This window comes from Balaenoptera borealis (genome assembly GCF_965194805.1).
Source record: "Balaenoptera borealis genome assembly, chromosome: 7".
In the NCBI taxonomy this organism is placed as follows: Eukaryota; Metazoa; Chordata; class Mammalia; order Artiodactyla; family Balaenopteridae; genus Balaenoptera; species Balaenoptera borealis.
The window spans coordinates 18808354-18826313 of record NC_138864.1 but is presented as its reverse complement, the minus strand read 5'-3'; the positions used below and the strand labels follow the sequence as shown (position 1 = coordinate 18826313).

The following is a 17960-nucleotide window of genomic DNA, read 5'->3' as shown; positions in this document are numbered from 1 at the left end:
TCGTAATGAGTATATTATGATCCTATTTCAGGATAAAGGGAATAAACCACACCTCTATGCAGATATATTTATGGCCATATATGTTTGTATGAGCAAAAAAATGATACACAGACCTCCAGGGTCTGATCTTGGAGTGGGGTGGATTAGTAGGATGTGGGTTGCTGGGGTGTGTGCTTTTTACCTTTGCCCATTTTTGAATTGCATTGTATTGATTTACATATTACAACACAAATGCATTATTTCTGAAATTTGAAAACATGCAAATTACAGACTGTGGATATCTGAATGGTTTTCTAACATTGTTGAAATGAAAAAAATTTCTTAAATACGCTTATTTATTTAAAGAATTTATTTTAAACCATTAACTTCACTAAATTCACCAATGTACTGAATCCTTATTGGAAATCCTTAACTTAGCTCCCTATTTTGGCCCAAGAGTGCTTAAAATTAATTCATTTGTAGTACTAAAATTCTTAAGCAACTACTGGACTAAAGCCGTCAAAGTTAAACCATGGTCATTGCCATTTAATCATGCTTATTTTCATTTTTGCATAGGAGTAACACTTCCGGTTTTTGAGTGCTGATTCATAAAAACTATCAAAAATTAGCATTTATGGAGCTGTTACTATATGCCATGCATTACCCTTTTTTGGGGGAGCTATAATTTACATACAGTAAAATTTCCCGTTTTAAGTGTATTCTAACCATAAGAGTCCTCCAAGAAACAGATGCCAAGACGGGAATAAACATGCATTACATTGGCAAGTGTTTGCTTGTTTGTTTGATTGATTTTAGTTATTATAATAGGAGTTTAGTTGTTTCCCACTGATATCTTTTACACAGAATTATATAAACAACCCTATACCACAGGTGGAATCTGTAGAACAGATTTATTTTAAATAGATTGCCCATGGCAACTCAGAGTCATCTGATCTTTAAAATGGTGTCTGTAGCCACTCGTGACCTATTGTCGCCAAGATCCTGAGTCTTCCTTAAGTGACAGTTGGTTGTGCATGTGGTTACTCAGAGGCAATGGGGCATGGAATATATTTCCTGGTTCTTTCCTCAGTTCAAGGAGGTGATCAATATCACAAAAACTTTTGAAACTTTTTTCAGGCTTATCTTTGGATAGTGGGACTATCCAAAGAAAATATGGAGAAGTAGAAAACAGAGATGAAAAGTCAACCAAACTCTATTTACTAAGCACATAAGTTTAAGTTGCAGCTGATGGCAGTTGAGGGAAGAAAATTATTGAAAGATAATGTCAATAGTAAGCTGTGTGAGGCTACTGTAAAATGAGTTAAGTTCTTTTACGTAAGTTTTCTCTGATGTGCTTCATATGTAGTGATGACACATTAGTAAAAATCAATTTTTGTTTTTTAGGACTACAGCACAAAATGCAGAAGAAATAAGATCATGTAACAATGTTCAAACTTCCATCTTTATGATTCAGATTTTTGTAAAATTAGTGGAATGATTCTACTGAAAACTAGCATTATTAATCATATGACTTCTAAGGAATTCATTTGATAGAAGGTGGTATGGAAGGGAAGTTAAACAAAACCTTTGTGGGGTTTTCTTTGATGTTGTTTTGGTCTTTTATTTTTGGCAGGGGTTAGAGTGCTGTTTGGGAAAGTGAGAAATGGTAGAGAAATGGAATTGTGTGATTTAGGGATAAATAACTGAGTAACATGGCCCCAGTGAGACATCGGGTTGGGGTTGGAGGGTGGGTTTGAGAGAACATGAACTGCAAGCTAGTTCATTTTTGTTTTCTGTATTTTTTGCTTTTTTAATCTAGGGTTACATTTATCCTTGCAGAAGATTATCAGTAGAATACAGAAACAAAGAACACAGAAACTAGTCTTTATTCCAGACCCCTTGTGTGTGTGTATGTGTAAACTGGCAAGCTATAAGCTCTAATGAGCTTAGAAAAAGCATACCAGCTCCCATCTAACCAGAGTATCAATGTTTATCTACCTCTCCCATAATTAAAATCACATGTCTGACCACAAGCAATGGGTGAGGCTTTGCTTACCTTAATAACTGCTTGTAACCTATTGGGCCACTAAGTGCCACTGGCTCTGTGAATTGAATCAGCAGGCAGAAAGAAAAGTGTCAGCATCGGAATCCACTTTAGGCATTTAAGCTGATTCCACAACTTATAAAACCATTCATATAAACAAATTCCAACTTCAGATATTTTTCTCCTCACCTCCGGTCCATCAAATTGTAAGTTAACTACTAATTCTGGTTGACTGAATAACTCAACAGACCAAAAATGTGTAATCATTTGCTTAAAGTGCAAATGATTTGCAAAATTTCACCTCGATGTTTTTATTCATGTCATGGGAAATTATGTATATTACCATTATTCAACATTTAAAAATCAGCCACTTTCTAAGTAGTTTGAAATGTCAAGCCAAATCTAAATTCTCTATATTTTAAATTTAATTAAAATTGCACTAAGAATAGCACAATAGGATGAAATTATTCAGAGCTAACAGACTATTGAAAGGAGAATGTAAATCTCAACCATTTCCAATAGGTTCAAAATCAGAAGTTAATTTTATTTCTTAAGTGAACCAAATTCTTTTTGTTTAAATGTCAATCTACTGTTCATAGAATTACAAACTTACTGTATTCTAGAAAAGACTTAAAGAATTGACACAAATAGTTAAAAATAAATCATTGGTAAAATATAAAATGTATGCATTCTAGATAAGTGATTCCATTCAATTATACATTTAATTGAGATATGTTAGATTCCCAAACATAAGTTTAATTTTTTCTTCCCAAGTTTGGTCAACTTTGACTTAACAAGAACTGCATGCCTGCCTGGTTCTACCTTTTCTCTCTACTGGAATAGATAGATATCATGTTAATGAAATTTTAGTATTTGTTTTAATTTTATAACACACTCTATTTTATAATATCTTTTGTCTGTATGCATCAAGCAAGGGAACTATTTGCAAACCTTAATTCTGGTCTAAGTAGATGGAAGAATTTCTTCAGAGGCATCTGATGTATGGTAACAAGACTACGACCAATTTGATAAATGTACATCAAAAGACTGCAAGACATTTACCTATATAAATCCAAGAAAACACAATGCAATGTTAGGAGGAAGAGAAATGTAGAGAATAAATAAACTGAAACCAGCTTATGTAGAAATAATAAGTGACTTTATTGAAGTGGTTTGTGTCTCAACCTATCTTAAAGAGGAAACTATTTAGAATGATCATATATGATGTCAGCCTTCTTATGAAAGTTAGTCAAGCCAGCTGAAGAATTTGTAAAAAAAGGTTTAGCTTTTTCTTTTTTCCTGTATTACATGATCTAGACTTGTAAATGGCGTGACTTGATTTTCAGGGATTGGGGTCTGCACTGTAACTTCATCAGTTCATTATTAATTACATTTTGTCAAGATAAAAAAAAGCTTAATATGATTCCAAAAGTAAACCATTCATTTTGGTATGTCACTGAGATTTTAAATTAAACTAGAATAGAAGCTTCTGTTTTATAAATAAAATAAAATAATTAATATAAGAACAGTAGTTTTAACATCACAGATACACTTTTAGAATCAGAATCTGATGAAGTGTCCTTTCTTTCCCAGGAAAAAAATGCATATTCAAACTAAATTTTGTATACAATTTCTCTGCAAGCTTGTCCTTTGACATCAAAGTTTAAAACTTCTGAAGTAAAAGTTGGGACCAAGTTAAAGAATACATGCATGCAATAAGGATCTCTGTATAATTATGTTTATTATTGCAAGACTGAGCACAATTTGGCTCAGATTCTTAGGATGCAGGGAAAAATAGAAACTGTATTTATGATGATTCTCATCAAGAAAATGAAACATACCTTTTAGGGAAAACAAAGCCTTGCCTAGCAATAAATCATAAATAATTTCCCCTGGGACTATTTTGTAAACTTTACTTTGGAAACTGCATAATCTCAAATTCAATAGTCAATTTCATATAATTTCTTAGTTTGGCCACTTAATAAAATAAGAGGGCATAAGATTACTGGAAACAGGCAGCCTATTTGTTGTCTGAATCATATAGCACAGGCATTCAACTCAACCACTTTTATCACTTCTATTCTTGGATTATGTTCCCTAAAATTTTACTTCTCCCTCAAAGCTGGGCTTTTTGTAGGTGCATTTCAGATATCAGCCCTCTGAAGAATCTCTGCTACATCTAGCCTTATGGAAGGTAGGAAAAGAAGAAACAACAAATGTATAAAAAAAGGTCCCCAAAGAAGAAAACCAAAACAATAAAATGAGATATTTAAAAAATCTATAATTAAAGACAAACTTTCCTAAAATTAAGAAGATACATAAATATACATGTGTTTATAAATATTCTGGAAGTACGTGTTGAAAAGGCACACTATATACTGGGGAGAATGGGCTGAGAACACTGAGAAAAATCTAATAAAATTATTGGTTAGTCAAGAAAGTGAGTAAATTCTTTTGACATCTGGACAAAAACCCTAAGTCACTTACAAATGAAAGAAAATCAAATTGTTAACAGTTTTCAACAGCAAAATTTTATGTCTTCTGGGGTGAACCAAATATGAAAATCTGAGCCAAGATTTTTTTTATATTCAGATAAACTTTTCCAAGTATAAACTCTTTTCAATATCTCATGAGTTATTCCTAAGGTATCTACTAGAGAATAACCTTCAGACAACTAAAATGACTGGAGATATATCAATTTTAGGACTGGTGGTGAGCATCAGTATATAGTTAATTGTAGCACTACGAATAAATGATAGCAATAAAGAAAGAAATATAGTACATAATGTACCAATCCTAATGTTGACATCTTCCCCAAGGGTACAGAGTGAATGGAATGAAGGAACAGGGATGGAAGATAGACTGCTTGGAATATATTTTGTTTTATAGAATTGACTTTGAAACCATGTAAGCATCTGATATAATTTAAAAAGTTTAATCTCAAAAATTGAAATTAAAATGAGATCAATGAATCTAAATGGGTAACTAGTTGCTGGCATAATCACATGGAAACTAATCGAAGTAACTTTGAAAAATAGTTTTTGGCTATACATCCCTAACAGTATATGCCTTAAGGACAAAAATTGCTGGAAAAAATTTAAACAGTTTTCAGTGATCATATTGTAGGTGGTAGTGATGGTATTGCAATTCAAAAAATGCTGTGTATAAAGTATAATTCTGTGATATTATAATCTTATTATCCAGTGTCCTTCACAAGCAAGATTCTTGGCAAGTGAGAAAGGAAAAACAGATACCAGAAAGGAGAAATTAAGTAAAGACCTTTTAGTCCTGAATTTGAAGTATCAATATAAATCAGTGATATTTTCTGCTTGAAAAAAAATAGTTTCTAATTTTTTCAACTGAAAAGTCCCATAAATACTGAGGCACCCAGTAGCAATGAGTACCTCCAGCACCTAGAATTTAGTATTGAAATCTAATTTCCTTCTGAAAGGATCCAGAGCTCCTTGGAGAAATGGCTAATTCCAGGTCTGGGACAGGAAATATACAGATCATATTGGAAATCTTGTCACATCACATAATAAGGAAGCTATCAAAGATGACTAGATTTGTGTCAAAGATTTGGGAATCAACTTGCCGAGACTGTCAAAGATGAGACAATATGAAGATCAATGAGGGAAAAAACCTTCAAAAGATTGAAATATATCAAATAAGTTTAAATCCATGAGTTCATAATGACACTTAAAAAAACTGGTCAGCAATTGGAAGACACTAGTGAACCAATTCATCATTTTGAAAACTTATAAACAAAGAACCACTCAGTAATGAAATAGAAGATAAGAGTAAGATTTTCTTTATTGTGGTATTTTAGCAAATAAATGAAAAATAAATGATAGAATTGGAATATCACTTTCTTGTAACCCAAAATGAATGAATGTATCTAGGCATAGAGTTACTGCTAATATCAAAAAGAGAAAGATAAACAGATATTAGGAGTCTCCTGATAGAGGATCAAAGCACCTCCTAAAAAAAGAGTCTTTTCAGAAAATCAAGCCTGACTCTGGTCGATCCTCCAGATTCAATTACTAATTTATAAAAAATTCAGAGGAAAGAGGAACACGTTAAACTATACTATGGGGTTGTAATCAGCAAAATCCTATAGGACAAATAATCAAGTTTCTTTAGCAAATAAATTACAAACAGAAAAAAAAAAAGATGGAGGGGGAAACCAATAGGTGAAAAGAAACTTAAAAGGAATATATTAACCAATCATTACATGTGGGCCTTGTTTGGATCCTGATTCAAACTAGAAACATTTGTGACATTAAAGAGATAATTGGAAATTTGAACTCTGAATATTTGATGATATCCAGGAATTATTAATTAAAAAAATATAATCATGATATTGTGTTATATAAAAAGAACAAAAGTCCTTTTCATTTAGAGTTACATACTAAAATGTTTGTTCATAAAATAAAATGTTGTCTGGAATTTGCCACAGAATCATTTGGGAAGGTGGATATGGGCAAGGATATTTCGTTGACGCTGGAAAACGGCACATGGGGAGTTTATTATATTGTTCCCTATATTCTGGGGGGAAATATTCAAAAATAAAACATTTAAAACAAAAACATGCATTTGGTAGCTTTGCCTGCATGGTATTGTCATGCCCTGAAGGCACTTGAAATATTCGCAGTTATCTCTGTTAAGGAGTTCTTTCTTTTCCCCTGTGTCTGAGAAAAGCAGCCAGCGCTGCATGTGAGCCCAGTGAGGGTTAAAGAGCACAAGCAGCTGATACATCTGGGGAGCATTAACTATATTAAGGACAAGCCAGCATGAAAAGGTAACCGGAAGAAGCAGCTGAGTACTCTCTGGTCAGGCCTTGAGGTCATCTGAATTAAGGGACTGCGGTTTACAGTCTAGCATAGGACATTTATCATTTCAGTACTTTGTCTCAAACCCCAGCACAAGAGTTCCTTTGGTTTGGAATTGGATCAAAACCAAGTAGAAGACTTTTTTATTCTCAATAAGCAATTTTAAATGTTCTGTATCACAATACCTTTCAGGAAAGAATAGACAGGATTTATAGTATAGTAACAAAATTTATAGTAACAAAAATTGAATCTCGTTTGGATTTTTTCCTATGTTACAAAAATTTCCATTAGCCATATATGTGAATATAATGATAAACACTTCTTTTGATTGTCATATCAGTTGACTGTCTACAGTAGTTATTACGTGGTGGCACTGTGAAAAGCATGGTAGAGTTATAGGGGTATTACAATTTCATGGAACGGGAGACGTTGAAATAAAACAAAAATTGTCTAAAATCTTGACCCTGCCATTTCTCAGCTTGCTGGGTTGATCAGTCTCTCTACTTTGGTTCCCTCATCCGTAAATCAGGATGTTTTGTAGTGAGGTTTAAAGATAATACATAAAGCACCTAGCCCATAACTTCAGTATGTGGAAGAATTGTCATTTTCACATTTGCTTTCTTATAATCAGTGAATTCTGCCACTTGCCTTTGAGTAAAGGCATCTTTGAGTATTTGACATCTTTCTCCTTTTGTAAACACCACTACTTGGTGCTGTCCTAGGCTACCAGCTCAATCTCTTCTGAAGAAAAACCTGAAACGAGTCAATGCTCACAGATTAATTTTTCTCTTACGGTAAAACCATTTTTATTAGAAATTAAAGGCTTTTTGGATAACAACGTGTCATAAAGACTCAAATACTGGTTTTAACCTTGTAATATTCTGATAACTAATACTAAGAGAGATGCAAAAGTAAGTGTAGTGGAATAAGCAATTGGAGAAAACACAGCTCTGCCTTAGTCCCAATGGAAACAGAATACTGAATATGCCACGCTTCAGCCATTCACAGTTTGAGCTGGGACAGGGCCTCTCTTCCTGGTCTCTTGTCTTTTATTGTTAAAAACAGCAGTAATAATTGAAATGTATAAACCATTTTGATGCAATTTTAATACGCATAACTTCATGCCATGCTTACAATCAGCCATATCTAGATTGTAAATTTCACTCAAACTACATGATAAAATGAGTCCATTTCACTTACAGTAAAAGGTAAAGCCAGCAAGTGTTTTCCATCAATCCCTGTGTCATTTAATGTAGGATAGAAGTTTCCAAAGCAAGAGATTTGGTAGTTTAAGCAACAGTTAGGAAGGCCATGAAGCCACTGTACAACACTGTGGACCTACTTTCATTCCTACTAGTTATGTCATTGACTAGAGGCCGGGACTCTGGGAAATATTACACTTTTTATTGTACTCAGCATATTTATTATATAATCAATCCAAGTCCATTGCAGAGAGATTAGAAGTAGTAAAGTTAAAAAAAAAAAAAGCCTAAAACCTCTCCAGAGATAATCACCATTATTACAGATTTATATATCTCTATCCAGATTTTGTATAAACATAAGAAAAATTTAATTTTACAAATATTTGGCCAACTAGGTATGTTTCATAACTTATTTTTTCCACAAGAATTTTGATATTGTTTTGCAAATATTTTCAATGATACTTAATATAGATCTACATTAAAAACTGTGATAATAGAGCATTCTATTATATGGAGGACTTATGTACTTAACCAATTTTCTGTTACATATTTGTTTTCGTTATTTTTTTCCCTTACAAATATGTGTCTTGGATAGAGATCTTTATACTACGGAAATATGATGTGTGAAAATTCCCAGAAGTGTAATCTTAGTATGTTTTAAATTCTCCTTCCTAATCTCCCTGTTTGTGCTCTTTAAAAGGAGTATTTTATTCACTTTCCATGGCAGACTTTTCTACGTTAGCAACACAGCATGTTAATGGAAAAAGGGCACAGAAGGTGGATGACAATATGTATTTTTTTTTGTCCACCATCCCTCTGGAACAGGTTTTCTGTCTAATGAGAAAAAATTTCCTCAGATATGTGATCTGGCCACTGGTGACCAAACCAGGGCATTGAGAGGAGATGCATGTGATCTACAACTGTGGCCCCGCAGGTGCTCTGGAACCATCTCTGTGTTTGAGAATGAATCCATTTGACCAGGTATTTTAGAAAGCTTTTGAGCAGCCAAAAGTTTAACTCAGATATAGCTTAGTTTCTTACAAAGCCAACGCTATGATACTCTTTAGCCATTTTTAATTTTATAGGTAAAATTTGATTTATCAAACATTGTGATGGGTGCTTTGTGCATCATGGTTCTCCTCCATAAGCTTCTAACTTTCAATTTCTACTCTGTCAAAGTCAGCCATTTCCCATGAACAAAACCAGAAAAAAATGTCCTGTTTCGAATGCAGAATCAGGTTACGTTTCTGGTTTCAATGATTATGCATAAGAAATACATTTTTGGTGACTGAAGCTCTGTAATTTTTAGTGACTAACTATAAAGAAAATATTTACAAAGAAAAGTTTTAGTCAGTGTCTATGTAGCTTACACACACTGGTATCCCCCCAGGTCCATTCTGTGCACGTTCTCATTTTATAATACACTGTTAGCACTGCCTACCTCAAGCACCTAATTTAGGAGCATTCTGCACACAAGAGGAGTCAGCTTGTGGCCAAAATTAGAATGAAGCCAACCTTCCCAACAGACCACTCATCTGTGCATCTCTGCACACAGCTTGGATTTGTCTGCATTTGATAGAAGATGAATAGTGCCAACCCTGGCAAGTGAGGAGGTCGCTTAAGACTTGAATCCAGAGAATAGAAACATATTAGGATACAAGAACATAAGGACAAAACCAGAAGTGAAGAAACACACACGAACAAGGTTGATGTCCATGGATGTGCAATCAGGACCTGGTATCAGAACAGCTGCGTAGATAAATAGTGTTCTTTATAGAAAAAATGCTTTCCCCAGGTCTGCCCTGTCTTGTTATACCGTACCTATGCTCAGGGAAAGTTTGACCAACCACTTGTTGACCATTTGCAAATTATATTCAAATTGGTTTAAGCATGTCCCATTTGTTAGTTATGCTAAAATTAGTTGCATATGTCCCTCTGAAAATCAATGCTGGGTCATAGCAGGAAAGAGGAAAGCATAACTAAAACAAAAAACAAAAGAAAAATTAGGCTCCTCTTCCGCCCTGATTTGGCAGTGCACTGGTGAGCAGCCGGGGACATGGTCTCCTTGGCTATGGGAGCCTCTGGGTCTACAGCGGTACAGCTAGTAGGAGTTTCACCAGGAGAAGGAGTTTCAACATAATGAGGACTTTCATCAGGTCATGTCACTTACCTGGGCAGCCTTTGCAACAGAGAGCCACTGCTCACGTTGCTGATGACCACAGCCTCACCTCTAGCTTAACAGGTAAGCAGCAACTCATGTCAAAGAAAAGGTAGGCAGAGATTTGGTGTATAATGTGGGTAGGTGTAGTACTTGAAGGGGGGAAGCCAACTCAATGCAGACAGTGTCACAGGTCCCTGAGCTGAGGGCCCCAGCATCAAGCACATGTTGAATCCATCAGTGAGGGAAATCCCAGCTAGCCATGGGACTGGAACCTGCAGACCCTGTAATCTGTTGGGTTAACATCATCATAGAACTTGCTACTAGCCTAGAGAATGCCAGTTTTGCAACTGGTACACAACACCATGCTGGCCCAAGAAAAGAGGTAGTTAAGGGCTGACAGAGGCAGAAGTGGCAACTAGGTTAAAGCATGGGTGAGAGAATTTGAAATTGACAAGTAATCCAGGCAATGCTCCTAAAATATGTAGTGAACTGGAGTACCAAACCCAATCAGGACCTACTGTGTCTTCAATCAGCCCTGGTGCCAATTTTGGATCTGGAAAATCCCCTGGGACCTCTAGGGAGGGAGCCTGATGCTGAGGTGACCATCTGCTGGAATTGAGGGCTCGACTATACTGGAAGTCAGTCCAGGACAGCCCAAATGAAGAAGTGGGGTGGAAGTATACCCAAAGGGCTTTAGAAAGACCAAAACCAAGGCTGACACACAGGTTGGGAACAGATCTTACACTAGCATCAGTGTAGCGGTGGTGAGTGAACACTACTACACAGTAGGAGTAGACTCAATATAGCCTTGAGCCTACAGAGGAAGCCTCTGTTAGGACAAGCCCCAGGGAGCCACAACATCTCTGAGCAGGAGAAGCAAAGTGGAGTCTGGTAATCAATCCTGAATGATGATGGAGATGGAGGAGTGAAAGAAAGAACCACTTTTGACAAGTGAGGGTCATCTGTTGTATGACTTCTTCCCTATTTCAGTGGTCATATCTCAAAGGGAATGGTAGAGCCACCTAGCCAGGCATTTTGGAAATTTTAGGAGGCTTTTTTCCTCTTTTGTCACAGTAATTGGGAAACCCTACAGACATTCAGTAAGAGGGTTCAGGGATACATGGTGTCCTGCAATCGAATACTTGTCCTACATCTGCACAGCTTCCAAACTGTCTCACTGGATATTTACATAGAGGAAAAAATCTACCTAGAGCCTAACTTCTTTTATATATAACACAAAATATTTCTGTACAGTTTTAATATACACTGACTCTTATAGTAATAACTGTAAATTGAGAGAAGGTCCTATTTGACTTGATTGGAATGATTCCGTCAGCCGTTCACCACCTCAGAAAACTATGTCCCTGACAGTAATGCTGCTCATGATATCTGGACCACCTACACAACACACCTGGATTATTAGAGTCTAACTATCACATTCATGTAGATTCTATACCTAGTTGCCAACATTTGGATGCTTGATTATGTCTAATGGTACAGTCATATCTGAGTTATTAAGAATTAAAATTAATTAAATTAAAACATACAGTAGAGAAAATAAAGTCAAAAGTTAGTTGTGAGAGGGGCTTCCCTGGTGGCGCAGTGGTTGAGAATCTGCCTGCCAATGTAGGGGACACGGGTTCGAGCCCTGGTCTGGGAAGATCCCACATGCCGCGGAGCAACTAGGCCCGTGAGCCACAACTACTGAGCCTGCGCGTCTGGAGCCTGTGCTCCGCAACAAGAGAGGCCGCGATAGTGAGAGGCCCGCGCATCGCGATGAAGAGTGGCCCCCGCTTGCCGCAACTGGAGAAAGCCCTCGCACAGAAATGAAGACCCAACACAGCCAAAAAAAATAAAAAATAAATAAACATTAAAAAAAAAAAGTTAGTTGTGAGAAAAGATGAATAAAATTGATAAACTCCTAGCAAGACTAATGAAAAATAAAGAGAAAAGGCTCAAATTACCAATATCAGAAGGCATTAAGAAGGTAATAATAAGATACTATTTAGAACATGACATCAATTACCTTGAAAACTTATTTGTAAAAACGGTCAAATTTCTAGAAAATCTCAAATTACCAAAGAGCCACATGAAGGAAAAGAAGTTATGAATAGTTCTACATCTATTAAAGAAATTGAATTTGAAATTCAAACTCTTCCCACAATATTAAATTACTTACATTTTTCTCAAGGTCTTCCAAAGATTAGAGAAGAGGAAACCCCTGCTGACTTCTGTAATGAGCCAAGCATTTCCTTGACCTCCACAACCCAGCAAGGGCATTTCCTTTTCCAAAAAGGAAAATTAAAAAGTAAGCTTTCTCTTCAAACTAGGTAAAAATTCTAAACACAATAACTGCAAACACTTCCAAGCTCTATATAAAAAGGATCATATATTACAACCAAGAAGGACTTATTCGGAGAACATGATGTTGGGTTAACATTTGGTAATTGCGCAATGTAATTTAGTAATTAATAGAAAAAAAGGAAAGAAATATGGTTATCTCAATAGAGGCAGGAAAAGCATTTGGTAAAATTCAACACTATTCATGATAATGTCTCATAATACACAAGAAATAGAAAGGTCTTCTTTATCTGATAATAAGTATCTCAAAAGAATACAAATAGTACAAATACAAACAAAAAAATCATTTCAAATTTAGAGGTAAAACTTCAAAAGTTTTTATCATAGGATTGGGAATGAGACATGCATGTTTGCTATCACCACTTACTATGTAGGGCAGGCATCACAAACCCAAATACCTACAAGGGTCATGGCAATAGAGAGAGGCGGGGTCTATGGAATTTGAAAAAGAATATTCTGCCGAAAGTCATTCAAATTCAATTACAAAACAAGACCAAACAAAACCAAGACTAAACAAAACAAAAATCACTGGCCCAGCCAAACAAAATATCTGCAGGCCAGATTTAGCCTGCAGTCTGCAAATTGGTGAACTTGGCTGGGGTTATTTTGGGCCCAGCCTTTAAAGATTCTTTCATATAACCAGCTGATAGGATAGGATACTAAACTTCACATCCTAAGTGAAAACAGTAATCAAGTCTATTACGACCTGAAGGAGACCTTGTGTTTTAATAGATGTCAAAGCCTAAGCTAAACTGTGTTATTTGGAAAAGAGAGCTGAAGAGGCAAGTCACCTAATAAAAAGAATAAACAATACTAAAGATATAATATGAAAAGGGAGGCTTAGACTGTGGGCCATCAGGAGTAGTGAAATAACAGCAAGACCACTTGGTTATGAATTATTCTAAGGCATCCCCAGGGCACCTCTCCCTGAATTTGTCATATTGTACAAGTGTGAAAGGAAGATGGATAAAAAGTACAGTTTTGAGTTGGCTGTTTTCATTTGTTAAACCCTTTCCTACACTTTACCACTGGAAGTGCTTTGCATGTAATAGCTACCGGTGAAGTCTTTAAATTTAATAGTTTTCCCTTTTGATGTTTTTGATGCCTACAGTGACTAGGAATGGTCCTCTATGGCCCTAGACTGGTGTCATCAGCTTGCTCCTGGGCTCGTCGTTGCAAACACAGGAAGGCAGAAGGAAGGAAGGCCATTTTGCTCAGGAAGAGCCATCTCTTGGGTGGTCCATTTTGCACATGTGTTAAGAACCAGCTTGACCCAGAACCACCTCTCTCATTTCTGCAGGGAGAGGTTCATGGAATCTTTGGTGCAGTGACTTTCTGAATCTAAACTGAACTTGGCTTTTGTGTTTCCTTGGAAAACCTTCTCTCCGCTTTGCAAGGGGATGAGCTTTTTGCCTGCTTCCCAGAATGAGGTGGAGATTGCATGCAGTTGGCCAAAAGCCTAAACCCGATCCCCTCTGGTGCCTTTGGCACTTGGTGTGGGTTTCCCAGGTCAGCCAGTTAGGCGGCTCCAAGAGATCACCCAGAGTCCTCAAAGGAAATCTCGTCCTTGAAGCAAGATGTACATCAGTGCAGCCTGACAGGACTGACCACCCACCCAGAGGTCAGTCTGGGCTGTCACCCACACGCCCACTGCCAGGCCTGGTGCATGGATGTAACTGTGTTCAGAAATGCCAGCGTTTGGAGTTCTTGACTGTGTTTGTATTTATGATCACAACTCTATGTTTAAGATGATGTGACTTGGATTCTTCCAGTTGTTTTCAGGCTTTCTTGCCCTTCAGATAACTAGCTACACTGGCAGCCACCAAGAGCCTAAGCAGGTGACACTGGGGACAACTGGACAATTCTCCAATTAAAAGCTATCTCCTACAAACTCCAACTTACCTTTGCACTCCATCCTTATAAACCACCTCCAGTTGTCTCCAATTCACTAAGCTGCCTTTTGCTTCTTCCTGAACAAGAGGGATAACAGAAGAAAAAAAAATGTTTTTCTTTTATTATAAGTTGTTCTAAGAACAGTGCCTGGCAGCACCACTTTGGTTAGAGTTTCTGACCCGTAAGCTAGTTTTCAGGAGTTTATCACATTCACTATTTTATTTGTTAAGTTGTAGAAACCTTACCAGGGGGTCAGAGTTCATACACATGCTCTGTTTACGGAAACATGACTCAAACTGCAGCTGGCCTGTTGCTGTTTGCTATGAATGGTGTCATTTGTATCAGACCACACTTATTGGAATCTGCCTTCAAATACAGCTTTGGTTAAAATGAAATACTGAACTTTTGTTGAAAAAAATTTAATTTCTTACATGGGGCCAAATCTAAGCTCAGATTAGAGACAGAAGATATAGCTCTGAATCTGGGTAAATTAGATTCATTATGCTGAATCTTGTGGACAGAGACCCTAATTTACTTGTTAATTAATATACCTGTGCCTAAATAGAGCGCAACTGGCAGGCACCTAATACATGGCTGCTGAGTGACTTAGTTGGAGGAAGTTTATTTTGGGAATTAAGATATCTCATTAAGAATACTTTGGGGGATAGAAGTGGCTCAAACTGTGAGCCAAAAAACTATAAACCACATCTTTAAAATACACATATATTAAATAGTTTATTAAATGGAAAAACGACGACTTGAAAAATACCACTGGTTGTTTTTTTTTTTTTAACATCTTTATTGGAGTATAATTGCTTTACAATGTTGTGTTAGTTGTTGCTTTATAACAGAGTGAATCAGCTATATGTATACATCTATCCCCATATCTCCTCCCTATCCCACCCCCTAGGTGGACACAAAGCACCGAACTGATCTCCCTGTGCTATGCGGCTGCTTCCCACTAGCTATCTATTTTACATTTGGTAGTGTATATATGTCCATGCCACTCTTTCACTTCGTCCCAGCTTACCCTTCCCCCTCCCCATGTCCTCAAGTCCACTCTCTATGTCTGCGTCTTTATTCCTGTCCTGCCCCTAGGTTCTTCAGAACCTTTTTTTTTTTTTAATTCCATATATATGTGTTAGCATATGGTATTTGTTTTTGTCTTTCTGACTTACTTCACTCTGTATGAAAGACTCTAGGTCCATCCACCTCACTACAAATAACTCAATTTTGTTTCTTTTTATGGCTGAGTAATATTCCATTGTATATATGTGCCACATCTTCTTTATCCATTCATCTGTCATGGACACTTAGGTTGCTTCCATGCCCTGGCTGTTGTAAATAGAGCTGCAATGAACATTGTGGTACATGATTCTTTTTGAATTATGGTTTTCTCAGGGTATATGTTCAGTAGTGGGATTGCTGGGTCCTATGGTAGTTCTATTTTTAGTTTTTTCAGGAACCTCCATACTGTTCTCTATAGTGGCTGTATCAATTTACATTCCCACCAACAGTGCAAGAGGGTTCTCTTTTCTCCACACCCTCTCCAGCATTTATTGTTTGTAGATTTTTTGATGATGGCCATTCTGACTGGTGTGAGGTGATACCTGATTGTAGATTTGATTTGCATTTCTCAGATGATTAGTGATGTTGAGCATCCTTTCATGTGTTTGTTGGCAATCTGTATATCTTCTTTGGAGAAATGTCTATTTAGGTCTTCTGCCCATTCTTGGATTAGGTTGTTTGTTTTCTTGATATTGAGCTGCATGAGCTGCTTGTAAATTTTGGAGATTAATCCTTTATGAGTTGCTTCATTTGCAAATAGTTTCTCCCATTCTGAGGGAGAAAGGTTTATGGTTTCCTCTTCTGTGCAAAAGCTTTTAAGTTTCATTACGTCCCATTTGTTTATTTTTGTTTTTATTTCCATTTCTCTAGGAGGTGGGTCAAAAAGGATCTTGCTGTGATGTATGTCATAGAGTGTTCTGCCTATGTTTTCCTCTAAGAGTTTTATAGTGTCTGGCCTTACATTTAGGTCTCGAATCCATTTTGAGTTTATTTTTGTGTATGGTGTTAGGGAGAGTTCTAATTTCATTCCTTTACATGTAGCTGCCCAGTTTTCCCAGCTGTCTTTTCTGCTTTGTATATTCTTTTTTTTTTTTTTAATTTTATTTATTTATTTATTTATGGCTGTGTTGGGTCTTCGTTTCTGTGCAAGGGCTTTCTCTAGTTGCGGCAAGTGGGGGCCACTCTTCATCGCGGTGCGTGGGCCTTTCACTATCACGGCCTCTCTTGTTGCGGAGCACAGGCTCCAGACATGCAGGCTCAGCAATTGTGGCTCACGGGCCTAGTCGCTCCGCGGCATGTGGGATCTTCCCAGACCAGGGCTCGAACCCGTGTCCCCTGCATTGGCAGGCAGATTCTCAACCACTGCACCACCAGGGAAGCCCCTCCTTTGTATATTCTTGCCTCCTTTATCAAAGATAAGGTGACCATATGTGCGTGGGTTTATTTCTGGGCTTTCTATCCTGTTCCATTGGTCTATATTTCTGTTTTTGTGCCAGTACCATACTGTCTTGATTACTGTAGCTTTGTAGTATAGTCTGAAGTCAGGGAGCCTGATTTCCCCCAGCTCCATTTTTCTTTCTCAAGATTGCTTTGGCTATTCGGGGTCTTTTGTGTTTCCATACAAATTGTGAAATTTTTTGTTCTAGTTCTGTGAAAAATGCCATTGGTAGTTTGATAGGGATTGTATTGTATCTGTAGATTGCTTTGGGTAGTATAGTCATTTTCACAATGTTGATTCTTCCAATCCAAGAACATGGTATATCTCTCCATCTGTTTGTATCATCTTTAATTTCTTTCATCAGTGTCTTATAGTTTTCTGCATACAGGTCTTTTGTCTCCTTAGGTAAGTTTATTCCTAGGGATTTTATTCTTTTTGTTGCCATGGACCACTGGTTTTAAATCACTAAAATTTCCATGGAAAAAAAACATGGTATACCACAGGTTCCAGTGGTCTCTGCCCATCTGGAAGTGTAAACACCTAAAAAGGAGGCAGACTTCACTAGTGAAGACAACCCGACTGTCTTCTAAGAGCCAGGCAGGCGTATTGGCAAGACCAGTGATGTTAGAAGCATGGCAAATACTTTCTAAGCAATAGGTGCTTATCAAAGCTCCATTTAGTCAATAATTATTTTGCAGTGGAAAAAATGTTCATTAGCACAGCACCACTTCGGGGAAACTCCCTTCCACATTTTTGTGTATATGATCCACGTTGGACTGGCTCCAACTCCAATCATACAGGTCTGGAATAGAGTCAATCTAAAGACTTTTAATAATGCCATCAGAAAAGGAATGCATTTGTTTTGGTGAAGTTGTGAAGGTGATAAGAATGAGGACTAGAGTTATTTCTGTCCATCTTTACCACTAAGTGGGAAGAGTCTTTCAGAGAATGAAGATTATGCAAAGAAACTTAGAGATGAGAG

At 36.8% G+C, this 17960-nt stretch overlaps 1 long non-coding RNA gene across 2 annotated transcripts in view; it reads right to left on the bottom strand.

Annotated features, from left to right (window-relative positions):
- The window catches only part of LOC309632397, a 201090-nt gene that overhangs the window by 104365 nt on the left and 78765 nt on the right, over window positions 1-17960 (bottom strand). Inside the window, exons 2-3 of one of the 2 annotated variants that reach the window (XR_014246884.1) lie at window positions 14482-14549; window positions 12398-12501 (exon numbers count right to left, since the gene is read on the bottom strand). This is a non-coding gene — a long non-coding RNA (uncharacterized lncRNA). Of the gene's footprint in view, window positions 1-12397; window positions 14550-17960 lie in introns of both variants that reach the window. The other variant, XR_014246883.1, reaches the window with a different exon arrangement.